Here is a 16,352-nt window from a genome sequence, read left to right as displayed (position 1 = left end):
AAATAGATGTCGCGAGTTTGAAAAGTTTGAAAAGCTTTTAACTACCTGTAAAAGAATTACGTAACAACTTAAATATTTCAGGTATGGTCGAGATTTTTTAATATTTTGTCTTTTTCCTCCTCCACCACCACCACCACATGTCTCCGCTTGTTTAACCCTGCCACCACTCCACGTTTCAAAAGCTCGACAGGTTAAATGCATTATAATCCCCCCCTCCCACCTCTCACTCTCTCTGCATTTTGTAATACAATAAGTATTCTCCTGTTGCCAGAGAATGCAAATAGCTACAATAGTGAAACGTATGTAGGGAACAAATGATATAAACTGCATCTTTTGTTTATCATACTTTTTCATATATGTAAATATACGCGTGTGTGTGTGTTTGTGTGTGTGTGTGTGTAAAGATGGACGAAATGCTTAGAAGCATTTACCCGGCATGCTAACGATTCTGCTAGCTCGCCGCCTTAAGAAACATTTCTATTGACAGTATGATAAAGTCAAAATTGTTTTAGTCTGTGTGTGTGTGTGTGTGTGTGTGTGTGTGTGTGTGTGTGTGTGTGTGTGTGTGTGTACTCTTTTACTTGTTTCAGTCATTTGACTGCGGCCATGCTGGAGCACCGCCTTTATAGTCGAGCAAATTCTCTGTAAGCCTAGTACTTATTCTATCGGTCTCTTTTGCCGAACCGCTAGGTTACGGGGACGTAAACACACCAGCATCGGTTGTCAAGCGATGCTGGGGGGACAAAGACAGACACACAAACACACACATACATACATGCATATATATATATATATATATATATATATATATATATATATATATATATATATATATATATATATATACGACGGGCTTCTTCCAGTTTCCGTCTACCAAATCCACTCACAAGGCTTTGGTCGGCTCGAGGCTATAGTAAAAGACACCTGCCCAAGGTGCCACACAGTGGAACTGAACCTGGGATCATGTGGTTGGTAAGCAAGCTACTTACCACACAGCCACGCCTGCGCCGAAACAAAATGTTGGAAAGGGGATTTTTTTAATTTTCTATAAACGTATGAAAATAGAAAAGATTTTCTTGTTAATAATATAAACAAGTCACTCTTTTAACAGGTAGCATAATTTATGTTACTATGTTGTAAAAATTCCTAATATTAAAAGAGTAAGACAGTAAGGTTCTACCGAGACTTGAACTCGGATCGCTGGATTCAGAGTCCAGAGTGCTCACCATTACACCATAGAACCAACTTAGCTCGGTTAAGATAATATATATATATATGTGTGTGTGTGAGAAAGTTGGGATGTGAAAGCACGTGGTTGGATGTATAAAAGATAATAAGAGTGAAACAACTACAGAAGGCTTGTGTTATATGGTTAAAGTATATATTTAAATTATGTCAGAAAAATGTTAGAAAAATGTTATAAAATCTTTTTGGTATATAAACATTGTATTTTGAGAAATAACCGGTTTCGTGTTGTCTTTTCAAATTTCTCTACTTCATTGTAACGTGTTCGCTCCAGTCTGAAAAAGAAGAGTTCTAGATAGGGGGAGGTAATTAGGGATTTCTTCCGGTATAGGGGAATTTGATTAATTTACCATGGTTTTGTTCTATATTTTTTTCCCTTTTTTCTCAGTGGGGTGATGAATTTCCTTATTTAAATGTGTTAGCAATGGTTAAGTTTGGGTTTGTATTTTTGAATGAAAAAGGTTTCCTTATTTAATCTAATCTGTGTTGGTGTTTTAATGGCACATTGATAGAAAGGAAAGATTATAAATTGTGGTAGCATTTGTTTTGCGCATTTCTCAATATGACCACTAAAAGGTATCATTCGGTATTCTGGGTATGCAATCTGCTGGCGGTGCAGAGTGCATCTACGTCTGAGCGATAATCCTGTGGACCCTATGTAGTTCTTGTGCAGCCCGAGCATCTTATTACATAAATAAGATTTTCTGAGGCACAAGTAAAGTTAGATTTAACTTTGAATTTGTGTCCCTCTTTGAAGAGGAATTCTGAACCTTCTAGAATGTTTGGGCATGTTGCACAATTTGGTCGACCACATTTTTTTACTTTCGCATCTGTTGTTTCGGAAAATAATTTTGCCTTTGTGAGGATCTTTTTCAGTGATTTTGGTTGTTTGTGGCTTTTGATGATTTTGTGTGTGTGTAAAATTTCCTTTAATTTGGGGTCCTTATGTAGCATTGGTATGTTTTGGGTGATGATGGTGAAGGCTTCTTTGTTTCTGGGGTTGTATGTGGATATGTACGGCAGTATTTTCGGGGAATGTGTGTTGGTGTGTTTAACTTTTCTTAAGTTTTCTATGTTAATTTGTGATGCACGTCTGATTCCATCCTCTATGAGTTGAACTGGGTAGTGTCTGTCAATTAGTGTGTTTTTGAGTTCTTGTAGTCTGTAGTCTCTAGTATTTTAACATATATATATATATATATATATATATATATATATATATATATATATATATATATATATATATATATATATATATATATATACATATACATATACATATACATATACATATACATATACATATATATATATGCGTATATACATACATATATTTACATACTTACATATATATGTATATGGTGGTTGTCTACTCCTTAAACAAAGTTTGACCACCTCCTGCACCTACACCTTAGCCCTTTCATGGCGTCTGATGTGGCTTTTTAAACCAGACAGTGTTTTGAAAAAACACCCACACAGATTGCACCTCTGATTTGCACTACCAATACCTGCAAGTAAGTTCTGCTCATTGTGGATCCTAACATGTCTTTTAAGACCCCCATTGGATTTGCAAACCCTCTGGCACACACCACATTCAAACGTGTGCACAGACATATAGTCAGAATATATATATATATATGTGTGTGTGTGTGTGTGCATATATGGATACAGGACGTCACAAAACGTAAGCAACATGAAATAGGAAAATAACATGAAATACGAAGGCAAACTTGGGTTTGCGAACAACGAGACAAACAAAAGGAAAACAAGAAAAGTAACATAAAGAACGACCCTTCATCAGTTGTCGGCTGTTCATCTACTCCACATTTCGAGCAATTAACGACAATATGAGGCTTCGAAAAACAGTTGCTCCCCCGGACCAAAATAAAATTTGGGATTTTGCGGAAGGTCAAAGTTGGTAACAAAAACAGGACAGTGGAGACATACAACAAACCAAACGAAAACAAACATGTTCGCATACCCGAGTTTGCCTTCGTATTTCATGTTGTGACATCCTGTATTCATATATGCATATATATATATATATATATACATATATATATATATATATATACATATATATATATATATATATACATATATGCGTATATACATACATATAAGTATATATATATATATATATATATATATATATATATATATATATATATATATATATATATATATATATATATATATATATATATATATATATATATATATATATATATATATATATACTTATATATGTAAGCACGTACATATATGTATGTATATATGCGCACACACACACACACACACACACACACACACATATACATATATATATATATATATATATATATATATATATATATATATATATATATATATATATATATATATATATATATATATATCACAACTGCATCCTCGTTAAACGAGAAAAGCCATTGCCGAGCGGACTTACTGAAATGATTCATGACTGTTGCCATGTGATACCGTTATATGACTTTTGAGCCTGGTCAAGCTTTTACACATTTTATTACATACTAGACAACTGTGCTGGCTGGCAGGAGAAACAGGTGCCACCATATGCACTCTCTTAACATGTCTTTTTAGACCTCCAAATGAGAGGCACACCTTTCCAAATTTTACACACGTTCTGTTATGAATTTTAATAGCCACATCATTGTTTAGCATGGGTCGATTTCTATGAGAATTTTGATGGCTTATCAGGCCTGCACAACTCAAAAACCTCCGCCCACAAACCACACACATAAAAAGCAACACTCTCTCACTTTCCACAGCTTCCCCACTTCTAAGCCCCCTCCTAATTCTCTCATACTTCCCTCTCTCCCTCTCAAACCTTGAACAACCATCATGCACTATCTTCCTCCATCCATCACGGTCTTATGCCTCACTCTCCCAATTACCAGCTGCAATTTCTGTCTGTATTAGAGCATTTTTAAGGCAATCCTTAAACCTTAAGTTTAGGCTTATGCACTGGTCTCCTGCCATCTTCCAGCTCACCATACAATAGCTGCTTGGGCAGTCGCTCATCACTCATCCTTACTAAATGTCCCCTCCCCCACACCTCAAACGTCTTTGCAAAATCATTGACTCTATACTTCTACTGCCACTCCTCTCAAGCACCTCCACATCACTAATGGCCATTTTCCAGTTTATCCCCCAAATTTTTCTCAGTATTGACGAAATCGTTCCAATTGCCTTACCTGCCTACGGTAAACAACCCATGCTTCACTTCCATTTAGCAAAGATGGGAGGATGTATATGTTATATACCTTAACTTAAATTTGGAAAGATATATTCTGTTGTTTCCACAGACACCTATCAAGCCTACCAAAAGCAGTACCAACCCTACTGATTCTGTACGAAATTTCATCATCAAGGCCAGCATTACTCAAGGTACTTTCTAAATAAATAAATCTAGTTACAGTCTCCAACCTTTGATCATTCATAGTTATAAAAGGTTACACATACATCTTGGTCGGAGCAGGCTGGTACATTATAACAGTTTTTTTAAGATTGATTGTTAGACCTAATGCTGCACATGCTGCAAAAATCGCATTCACCATGTGCTGCATATCTTTCTGAGAATGTGCCAACAGGTCACAATCATCTGAATACAGAAACTCAACAAGGTGAGAATGCAGAACTTTCGTTTTGGCTCAGAGTCTTTTGAGATTGAACAGTTTTCCTCTTGTCCTGTATCTTATATAGACCCCTTCAGGGCAATCTTCAAAAGCTATTTGAAAGACTGTTGCGAAATATGTAGCAAACAGTGTAGGTACTGTCTTGTTTGTTTTGAAATATGTTAAATGCCTTTCGCTTCTCCTCTAAGATAAAGACTAATTTCCTCATCATTGTTGTCAAACCAATCTTGGTGCTTTTTTGCAACAAAGCCAACAATGTTACTACAAACCTCGTGTACTCTTTCCTTGAATGACTTCCAGCTTCCATCACAGGACAAATCATTTATCTCACTCACAAACTCACTGCGTACTGACGAATTCTTAAGTTTATTCACATCAATCTGTTTTGGTAATTTGATATCATTTGCTCTAACTTTAGGCTTGAAAAAAAATTCATCTTGGCATGCAAAAGTTTATGGTCTATCCAGCACTCTGTACTATGCATCACTCATACAATAGCAAAGTCCCTAGTATCTTGTTTCCTGGTGAGGATGTAATCTATAAGATGCCATTTCTAAGAACCAGGGTGCATCCATGTCGTTTTATACTTATTCTTTAGTCGAAACATTGTATTCATGACACACAAATCCATTTCTACGCACATTTGTAACAGTAGCAAACCATTACTGTTAGAACTCCCAACCCCATGCTTTCCTAGGACACTCCAAGTCTCCCAATCTACACCAACGCGAGCATTAAAATCACCCAAAATGACAATTTTGTCGTCATGGTGGATATTGCTTATAATTTCTGTAAGTGATAGATAGAAGGCAAGTTTATCATCCTCAGATGAATTCATAATTGGGGCATATGCACTTATGAGTGTTGCGTAGCAACCTTTTCTTAATGGCAGCCTTAATGACATTAAACGATCCGAATGACCACATGGTAGTTCCTCAAGTTTTGAAGCCAGAGTGGTTTTGATAGCAAATCCCACTCCTGATTCTCTCTTATTGGTCTCCTCTCTACCACTCCAAAAGAAACGATACTCAGCAGATTTCTCTACGAAATTCCCCTTTCCATGAATTCTTGTTTCGGCTAACGCTACAATATTCATATCATATTGCTGTAACTCTTTTGCAACAAGCGCAGATCTTCTCTCCGGACGAGATTTCAGTCAATCATTGTCTAATAACGTTCGAACATTCCAACATCCTATGTTCATAGGCTTGCATCTTAACTTGAATTTACTCACAGTTGCAGAATGACGACCGGGTCCAGGCTGTGGTGCCCTCTGACACCTGCCGAGCCAGACCACAGAACAAAATGTTCCAGAGCCCTTTTTACCATTTACTTCATTATCAATATCAACTTTCATTGTTTAGTTGTGCCTTTTTAAGCTTCGGCCAGCCATGTACATACAAGATGTCCATTTCTTTTTCCTCTCCAGCAATACCTGTGCTTGACACTTTTTAAAGTGAGGAAAAGTTTTGCACAATTTATTAATACTACAATTTATTATCGGGTAGGTGCAATTTTAAGCGGGGTGTCAGGGTGTTTAAAAAAGAAGTTATCAAGAAACTATATATAAGAACCCTGTAGCCCTGATGGTATATAATCATTCGCTCTTAACATATTGGGCTTCTTGACTATTTATCTAAGCCATGTTTCCTTTCCTTTTCCATCTTCCTTTTGTTTATATTATATACTCTTGTTTTTCACTCTGATGAAGATTCGTTGCCTTAATTCGAATGTCCTATGAAGATGAAGAATTTTATTCTCGCATTTATGTATAGACTACATTTTTGAGAATCTGATCAGTAACGGCCGTAAGATATGTTACGTCACCTATTTGGTTATGTCATACTTTGTATTAAAAAATAAGCTATAAATGGGGTCCAACCGATGTGTTGGTTAATCTGTGGTTTTCTCCATTTTCTAATTATTTGTACACACACACACACACACACACACACACACACACACACACACACATGCGTAATATGTATGCAATATGTATATCAATATGTATATCTTGTACATCATGATATAGCCCTCTGTTTTCCTTTCTCTGATTTTCTTTCTTTAAATGTGTAACCTATCAAATATCCAAAGGCAACAAATTGTTGGAATGCAGATAACTGGGCCTTCAGCCACTAAAACTACTGAATTATTTAATGTTTTGAGAAATATAATCTATAAAATCGTGTTCTACAGACGATTTATTTCGCGTCAATTAAAATTTCTAAATTCATACGACGTAGGCAACACCTAATTCTCACCAGTAAAATCAAAGCTTTTAAATATGGAAGGAGAAATTCGATGGATTGTTTTAGTACAATGGCAGAACGTCTGCCATGTTTACAGAAGATGTGGGTTCGTGTCCGGTCTACCCAGCAGCTGTGTGTGTGAAAGTTGGTGACTCCTTGTCTTGACATTACCTGATGGCTGTGGATGAATACTACCGTCATACAACGTGTCTGGCCATGAGGTGGGCAATACTTTGAAACAGGTGAATGTTGACGATAGGAAGGGCTTCCGACCGTAGAAAAGCTACCTCAACAAATTCTGCCCGACCTATGCAAGCATAGAAAAAGTGGAAGTTAAAATAATGACGACGATAAGGAGGAGGATGGTGATAATGATGATTTTTTTTTTCTTTTCATACATATAAACTTGTTTAAGTTCTGACAATTTAAAAGAAAAATAGTGCAAAAAAACCAAAAAATTGGAAGATAACAATTGAAGATTTTACGTCGTTAGGAGATACTTTAGCCTTTTACATTACAGTTGCCATTTTTATTACAAAATATCAACACTGTAACACATTGCAGTCGTTGTTTTCACCGAGACTGTTTAGTGAAACTTACGCGAAAACGGGTTGAATATACCACGACAATGTTCATTCCTTGACATTTAAATAAAAACAGCTCAGTATTCTAGTGCACCGTTACTATGATTCTCAGAGTAAATCAGCGTGACACAATATAATAACATTGGACGTATTAATTACAGGTTCAATAAGAGAGAGAGAGAGAGAGAGAGAGAGAGAGAGAGAGATTAACTCTTTGTTGTTGAACAGTACTTTATTTACTGACCCTTAAAGGTAAAAAACTAATTTGAAATCGGAGGGATTTGACTGAGAACCGATACGAATACCGCAACGAATTCTACCCCACGTTTCCTGCGCTTTGACGACGCTGCAGATTCTCTGCTTTATGTGTTGTCGTTAAAACAGACAACTCTGGTTTTGAAATATACCTTGTTCAATAGTGTGATCATAGTTATCTCCCTTTATCTTATCCCACCTCCTTCACTGACTTAAATTTTATGGATTGGAATATTCTATCGTGCGTTGGACTAAGTGCTTTACAACAAGGGTTCCCGACCATCTATAGATGAACTATAGTTCATCTAGTACCGAGCCGTTCAGAAAGCATAAATGTTTAAATTTCATTTCTATTGTATTGACTGTCGCAGCATGCAGGGTGAATTTTGCATTATATATGCACTGTGTGTGTGCGCGTATATATATATATTCTCTTTTACTCTTTTACTTGCTTCAGTCTTTTGACTGTGGCCATGCTGGAGCACCACCTTTAGTCGAGCAAATCGACCCCAGGACTTATTGTTTGGAAGCCTAGTACTTATTCTATCGTCTCTTTTTGCCGAAACGCTAAGTTACGGGGACATAAACACACCAGCATCGGTTGTCAAGCGATGTTGGGGGGACAAACACAGACATACATACACACATACATATATATATACATATATACGACGGGCTTCTTTCAGTTTCCGTCTACCAAATCCACTCACAAGACTTTGGTCGGCCCGAGGCTATAGTAGAAGACACTTGCCCAAGATGCCACGCAGTGGGACTGAACCCGGGACCATGTGGTTGGTAAGCAAGCTACGTACCACACAGTCACTCCTACGCCTAATATATATATATATATATATATATATATATATATATATATATATATATATATATATATGTGTGTGTGTGTGTGTGTGTGTGTGTGTGTGTGTGTGTGTGTGTGTGTGTGTGTGTGTGTGTATGTATGTATATATAGGTATGTATATATGTATGTATTATGCATTTAATAATTAAAATATATATTATCCACTTTATTGTCTTGTTATGCGCATGATCTCCCATTCCATGGAAAAATTGTGAATAAAACCGGTCCGTGGTACATAAAAGGTTGGGGACCGATGCTTTACCGTTTTTAGTTATACACATTTACATTCTGAGTTCAATTTCAAAATTCCAACTGGAGTTTAAGTTCGCTTTTCATCCCCCAGAGTTGATAAAACAAAGAACAGTCAAATACTAAGATCCATTGAATAAGCTTCTTTTTTTTTTTTTAATGGGAATTTCTAATTTAGGCACAAAAGGAAGGGTTAATCGATACCATCGGCCCACTGTTTTACTGTTATCGTATGTTATCGACTCTGAAAGAATGAAAAGGAAACTTGACCTCGGCTGGAACTGAACTCAGAACGTAAAGAGCCGGAATAAATACCACAAAGCATTTTCCCGACTTCCTAAGGATACTACCAGCTTTCACCGTTTTAGAATAGTATAAGCAATAATGATTTCTTACATTGGCATACGTTTAGACGTTTTGCATCTGCAGAGTAAAATTGATTGGATTGACTCTCGTATTTGAGAAATTACTTTATGTGATCAACCCACTGGAAGGCCGAAGTGCGAAGATACCCCCCCCCCCCATTCCCACCTACGAGATTTGAACGCGAAGAACCATGAGTAAATACAACTAGGTATTTTGTTCAATCCTTCCATTTGTCGATGTTCCGGCTCTTTACATTCTGATTTCAAATTCCACCAGGATCGACCTTGCCTTTCCTTCTTTCGGGATCGATGATATCGACTAGCCTCTCCTTTCAAAATTGTCCAAATTAGAAAATGCTATATTCTTATTAAAAAAAAAAATGCATGTGATTAATTAGGTACAAGAAGGACTTATTCAACCAGCTTTAGAGTAAACAACACATGGTGGTTGATGCGAAGATAAGCGAAGATAAACTCCGGTTGGATTTGAACGCAGAATGTAAAGCGGCATAACAAAATACCGTTGGTCTCTAACACAAGTTCGAGTGTTATGCTCTAAACATCCTTAACTATGGAACGAAATCAATGGGAAACAAGATGAAACAATATCATGGAGATCTATAACTTTACAAGACAGGAAATTTGTACGAATTACGCTAGTCAAAGATTAATTTCTTGAGATTAATTTGACGGGGAAAACTTATTTTTGTTTGTAGAGAAAGGAAAAATCACTAGAAAGATTATTTGGAGATAGTTGCGCGCGTGTGTGTGTGTGTGTGTGCACGCTTAAGCGTGAGTGACCGTAATCGTCTAAGATACATACATAGATAATGAAAGAGACTAGCTGACGAGGAGTTTTACATTTATAATCTGTAAATGAAACAGTAAAAATTTGCAATACATTTTTAAATTTTCGCATGTAATAATCAACATCAAAATACCAGTAATGGAGTTTTATTTTTCTTGGTTAATAACCTGGTTTCTCTTTCTAGAAAGAATATAAGTAAATAAAAAATAAGTGAAAGCATACATACATACATACAATGTAAAACTTTCCAAAAATTTAGCACATAAATACATATGCATGCATCTAGACATAAAAACGCATCCATAAAACAAACATACAAATCTGCGCATACACTAACACCAAATGCTGCACACACACACACATATGCACAAATACCTAGATGATGTTGATAAAAGTTCCAATGAAGGAGCCTTGAATCTATGTTAGAGTCCGGCTCTTTCTCTATGGACAAGAAATACAGAAATGAAACTGATTGATAACATACATACATAATGCATACATACATACATACATACATACATACATGTTATAAACTCTTATTTGTACTTATCATCGTAGGTGCATTAGTTTACGTAACTACGGATTTGGAAAAAAGCCTAGAAATGCTGGGCTTTTCGAAGAAAAAGCAAGGGAGGGTGACGCGCATCTTCCAGATCCAATCTATAACCGGCACATTAAACATTTGTAGGACATTCCAAAGACTGTCCACTTGAGATTCTTTAAATGAATATATGCATGTATGCACACACTTTGTTGCGTACATCTACAAGGACATATATGTAAAAAGTAATTATGCACGCACGTTCGTGCGTGCACAAACATCTAAGCATTATAAAGACATGTTCAAACAGAATATGTATGTATGTATGTATGTATGTATGTATGTATGTAAGTGCGTGGCTTAGTGGTTAGGTTACTCAGCTCACAATTATAAGGTTACGAGTTCGATTCCCGGCAGTGCGCTGGGTCCTTGAGCAAGACACTTTATTTCATGTTGCTCCAGTCCACTCAGCTGGCACTAGCTTGTCAAATTCTGTCTCCTCGGGATCTACGTTAAGGGTACGCGTGTCTGCAGCCAGCTTCCTCTCCATTGCAGCATGACGAGAGAGAGAGAGAGAGAGAGAGAGAGAGACAGACAGACAGATAGACAGACAGACAGACAGACAGACAGATTTAGATGCTAGCAACCATGTAGTCACTCTTGTTAACGTGTTAGCTATAATGCATGGGAGACAACTTTTGTAAGCCTTAAAATTTTCTCCCTAGAGTGATTCTTCATCTATCTATCTATCTATCTATCTATCTATCTATCTATCTATCTATCTATCTATCTATCAGTCTATTTATCTATCTATCTATCTATCTGTCCGTGCGTCCGTTCTTCCGTCTACCTCTCTTTCTGAGTATGTTCGACGTGTCTGTGTTCGTGTCGGTCGTTCTCGATATATGAGTGGTTATAGTTCACGTGTCAATGAGACCTGTTCGAGCACTCTCTAATCCAGTTCAGCTTCATTTTTCAAAGAGACCTGAAGCTAGCCAAAAGCAGGGTGGCATGTCATTGAGGAAATAGCGAACGGACGACGAAAAGACTTTGACAAACTTACTTGATTGATTGATTAACTGAATGAGTAATCAAACAATCGATTAGTTATGTTTAATAAGTAACTAACTGACGATTGATAAAGAAGTGGAATTCAATCAGTGCATGTGCATGTTTATTATTGGTATAATGACCTTCCGAGATAATTAAAAATTCATATGAAAATGTTTTTAACTTAAAAATTTAAGAATAAAAATTAAGACATAAAGTGTGACAGATGACTAGAGATAAGTATATTATTCGTTTAGCAAGCAACGAAATTCTTACATTCTCTTGATTTCTTGTAATTCGGACTGCCTCATGATCCCAATGTTAAAAAGGCTTTTTAAAATAATCAACGCAAAATGACCAAGTGCCGACCTATGATGAAACCCATTCTACCCGTGACCATCCGGTCTTTATTCAAGGATGATAGGAAGGGATATGAAGGTAATTTGGCCACTATTACTGATAAATAGATGAACAATGTCGCTACCCCTTATATGATGGAAAAAAAAACAGAAACAGAAAAGAAAACATAATGCAAACAAACGAGTATGTGGCTCCGTGAGTAAGAAGCTTCTTTCCCAACCATGTGGCCTTGAGTTCAGTCCCATTGTGCGGCACTTTGGGCAAATGCCTTTTACTAAAGCCTCGAATCGACCAAAGTCTCATCAGTGGATTTGCTTAACGGAAATTGAAAGAAGCCAGTCTTATCACTTTGTGCCTGTGCTATGTTTGTCTTACCATCACCGTTTGACAGCCGGCGCTGTTGTGTCTACGTCTCCTGTAACTTAGCAGTTCGGTAAAAAAAAAAAGAGACTTATAGAATAAGTATTAAGCTTTAAAAAAGTAAATAAGTACTGGGATAAATTTGTTCGACTAAACCCTTCAAGATGGTGCCCCAGTATGGCTGCAGTCTGTAGCAAGTAAAGAAGAAAAAAATGTTGTTTGAAGAGGAAAGGGAAGTTGGACACAGTGATTGTCATTTTTCATGCCTTTCCTTACTGTGCTACTGGCTTATTGACTTAATACTATAAAGCAACAAAATCGCTTCTTCTCACGAAAAATCATTAAGTGGAGACTAATGAGTTTCCTAATAATAATAATAATAATAATAATAATAATAATAATGAGCAGCGAACTTTTCGACTAATTACTTCAATTAAAAAAATTATTTGGAGAAATAATGTACGACACGATGACATTTCTTAATTGTTCTTATTGTCCCAGCAACCTATAATAATAGTTGGCATTATACATGTGTGTGTGTGTGTGTGTGTGTGTGTGTGTGTGCGTGCGTGTGCGCGCGCGAAGGTGACGAGGTGGCAAAATCGTTAGCACGCCGGATAAAATGCTTAGCAACATTTCGTCCGTCTTAACATTCAGAGTTCGAATACCAATGTGGTCGACTTAGCCTTTTACCCTTTTCGAACATGATAAAATAAATACCAATTGAACAATGGGGTCGATTAATCGACTTAATAGCTTCCTCCGAAAATTGCTGGCCTTGTAACAAAATTTGAAACCTCTAAACATGTGCGTGTGTGTACGCGCGCGTGATATATGTTGTGCTGTATATATGAATATATGTACTCGTATGATTTTATATATATATATATATATCCTTGTATTGGTTTTAATTTAATATATATATATATATATATATATATATATATATATATATATATATATATATATATATATATATATATATATATATATATATATATATACATACATATATATATATATATATATATATATATATATATATATATATATATATATATATATATATATATATATATATGTATGTATATATATATATATATGTTTTTATAGTTTCAGCTTAGAGCTGCGGCCATGCTGATGCACCGCCGTGTATATATATATATATATATATATATATATATATATATATACACACACACACACATATTTAAATTTACATACTAGTGTATGTACTTTCATATACGCCTTGTTTTAGAGGCCCCTTAAGTGCCAATGAAATCATACGAGCACCAATGTGACATACAGCATGTCTTGGGCTCTTTTAGAGCTATAGAGCTTCTCTTTTTCCAGGTTTGACTACAAACAAGAGAGAGAGAGAGAGAGAGAGAGAGAGAGAGAGAGAGAGAGAGAGAGACAGACAGACAGACAGACAGACAGACAGACAGACAAAGAAAGAGAGTTCCATTGCAGGGTGTGTCTGGGACTTTACTTATCGACTTCGAAAGGATGAAACGCAAAGTTGATCTCGGCAGGATTTACACCAAGAATGCAAGGAGCCGTTTCGAGTACTGCAATGAAATCTTTCTGAGGCTCTAACGGGTTGGCCAATGGTTATACATACATACACACATACATGTATGTATGTATGTATGTATGTATGTATGTATGTATGTATGTATGTATGTATACTTTCATATATAGATACAAAGGTCCATATATATATATATATATATGTATATATATATATATATATATATATATATATATATATATATATATATATATATACACATACATACATATATATACATACAGAACAATACTTTCACATGTAAGTGCAAATGCATATCTGGTTGGCTGGTTCGGGCGAACACTGCTGTAGTTTCTGATCTTAATTTTGTGGTATTTTTATATATAATCATTGCAACGCCCATGAAGTGTATATTCGTAACATGTTTTAAGCATGCACAGTTATCTTGTGAAATGCATTTTTAATTTCTTGAAATTATTCCTTCTTTTCTTCGAGGATCACGATTAGATACCGCTAGGTTTTTGTTTACATTCTCCATGTACTTTCTGCATGTGTCAATCATCTTCAGCTTAATTATTTACATCTATGCCTTTGGCCTACTCTAGTTATTTCCCTTCGTTCACTTTATTTCTTTGTTTTAGCAAATTACTAATGTAAGCAAAAATCATTGTACCTCTTTTTTCTCATGTAAACTATCAATTCATCAAAGCAAGCTTAAGCAGAATACATTAAACTGATGTAATCCAATAAGACTGAAACATTGTGCATTTGTGCTCCTCTGTCTACCAACAAAGACCAAATTTCCTGCTCTGTATTTACTCTCTTTTACTTGCTTCAGTCATTTGACTGCGACCATGCTGGAGCACTGCCTTTATAGTCAAGCAAATCGACCCCAAAGCTTATTCTTTGTAAGCCTAGTACTTATTCTATCGGTTCTTTTGCCGAACCGCTAAGTTACGGGGACGTAAACACACCAGCATCGGTTGTCAAGCATTGCTGGGTGGGGGGACAAACAGACACACAAACACACACATACATATATATATATATATATATATATATATATATATATATATATATATATATATATATATATATATATACATATACGACGGGCTTCTTCCAGTTTCCGTCTACCAAATCCACTCACAAGGCCCGAGGCTATAGTAGAAGACACTTGCCCAAGGTGTCACGCAGTGGGACTGAACCCGTGACCATGTGGTTGGTAAGCAAGCTACTTACCACACAGTCACTCCTGAAAGTTTGATCTGAGACCATGTATTGAAACTAAAATAGCTGCAATGTGAAAAACACATATCAACCATTGAAAAACATACGAAAATTGTTAACTTCACTTCGACATTTGAGAGAAGTTAATAGTCTTTGTGAGCTTTTGAATGATTACTATGCATCTTTCACGCTGCAATTGTTTTATTAAACTGATTCCCGATTTCTTGAAATCATCACCTCTTGAGGCAATTCTTGAAATAATCTAGATAGATTCCCATCTCCCAAAAATGTATACCTTATATCAATGAATATTTTCATATTCTAGCAATCTGATCTCACTGATAGCAGCTATATCGATATTGCATTTTCTCATTCCCTACGTCACTAGTGTGTTGTTTCTCTTTAGTCGTCTGTCAAGCAACTCTGTAACATTGAAACATTAAATCAGATACAACTTCGATTTCTAGTATTTTAGTGAAGTCTTTGTTGTTGTTCGGAACAGGAGACCGCCACTACATTCTTTTGACGGCGATTTGGTAGAGCCACTGGAATGTCGATTTGGTCCAGCTGGACAAGATACTACAGCAGCTCTTGGACTAAACAAAACGTAAAACAATAGTAAGAAAATGCATATCATTGAAAAGACATTAAACCGGAGCGAATATCCCCAGAGCAGGCTGAACTCTATTTGAAAAGTATCTGGTGGGACACAGAATTCATAACAACATAACAAGTGCCAACCGATTCGGTTGCATACAAGTGACTTTTCTCTCGAAAATCCTGTCCAAAACATATTCAACCGTCCCGTGTAGAAGTGAACAATTTATACTGATACCAATTTACATGGGACGGAGAGTGATCAAGGCTCCTGGAGGATAGTGAAATATATTGCATTGGAGGACCCTAGCACATTGTTAGAGATAAAAAGATTCCGAAAGAAAAATTGTGTTGAGATTTTGAAACACTGGACAGAATACCCAAACTAATAGGGATCCGTTGAGGACAAC

General features: G+C 36.1%; 1 non-coding gene across 1 annotated transcript; it reads right to left on the bottom strand.

Annotated features, from left to right (window-relative positions):
- Positions 1-1,171: 1,171 nt before the first annotated feature.
- Positions 1,172-1,243, bottom strand: Trnaq-cug (transfer RNA glutamine (anticodon CUG)). The gene has a single exon. It is a non-coding gene; the product is annotated as a tRNA-Gln (tRNA).
- Between the last annotated feature and the right edge of the window lie 15,109 nt (positions 1,244-16,352).

This window comes from Octopus bimaculoides, chromosome 10 (genome assembly GCF_046866305.1).
Source record: "Octopus bimaculoides isolate indiv1 chromosome 10, ASM4686630v1, whole genome shotgun sequence".
In the NCBI taxonomy this organism is placed as follows: domain Eukaryota; kingdom Metazoa; phylum Mollusca; class Cephalopoda; order Octopoda; family Octopodidae; genus Octopus; species Octopus bimaculoides.
The sequence above is the reverse complement of the archived record's forward strand: the minus strand, read 5'-3'. Positions and strand labels throughout refer to the sequence as shown.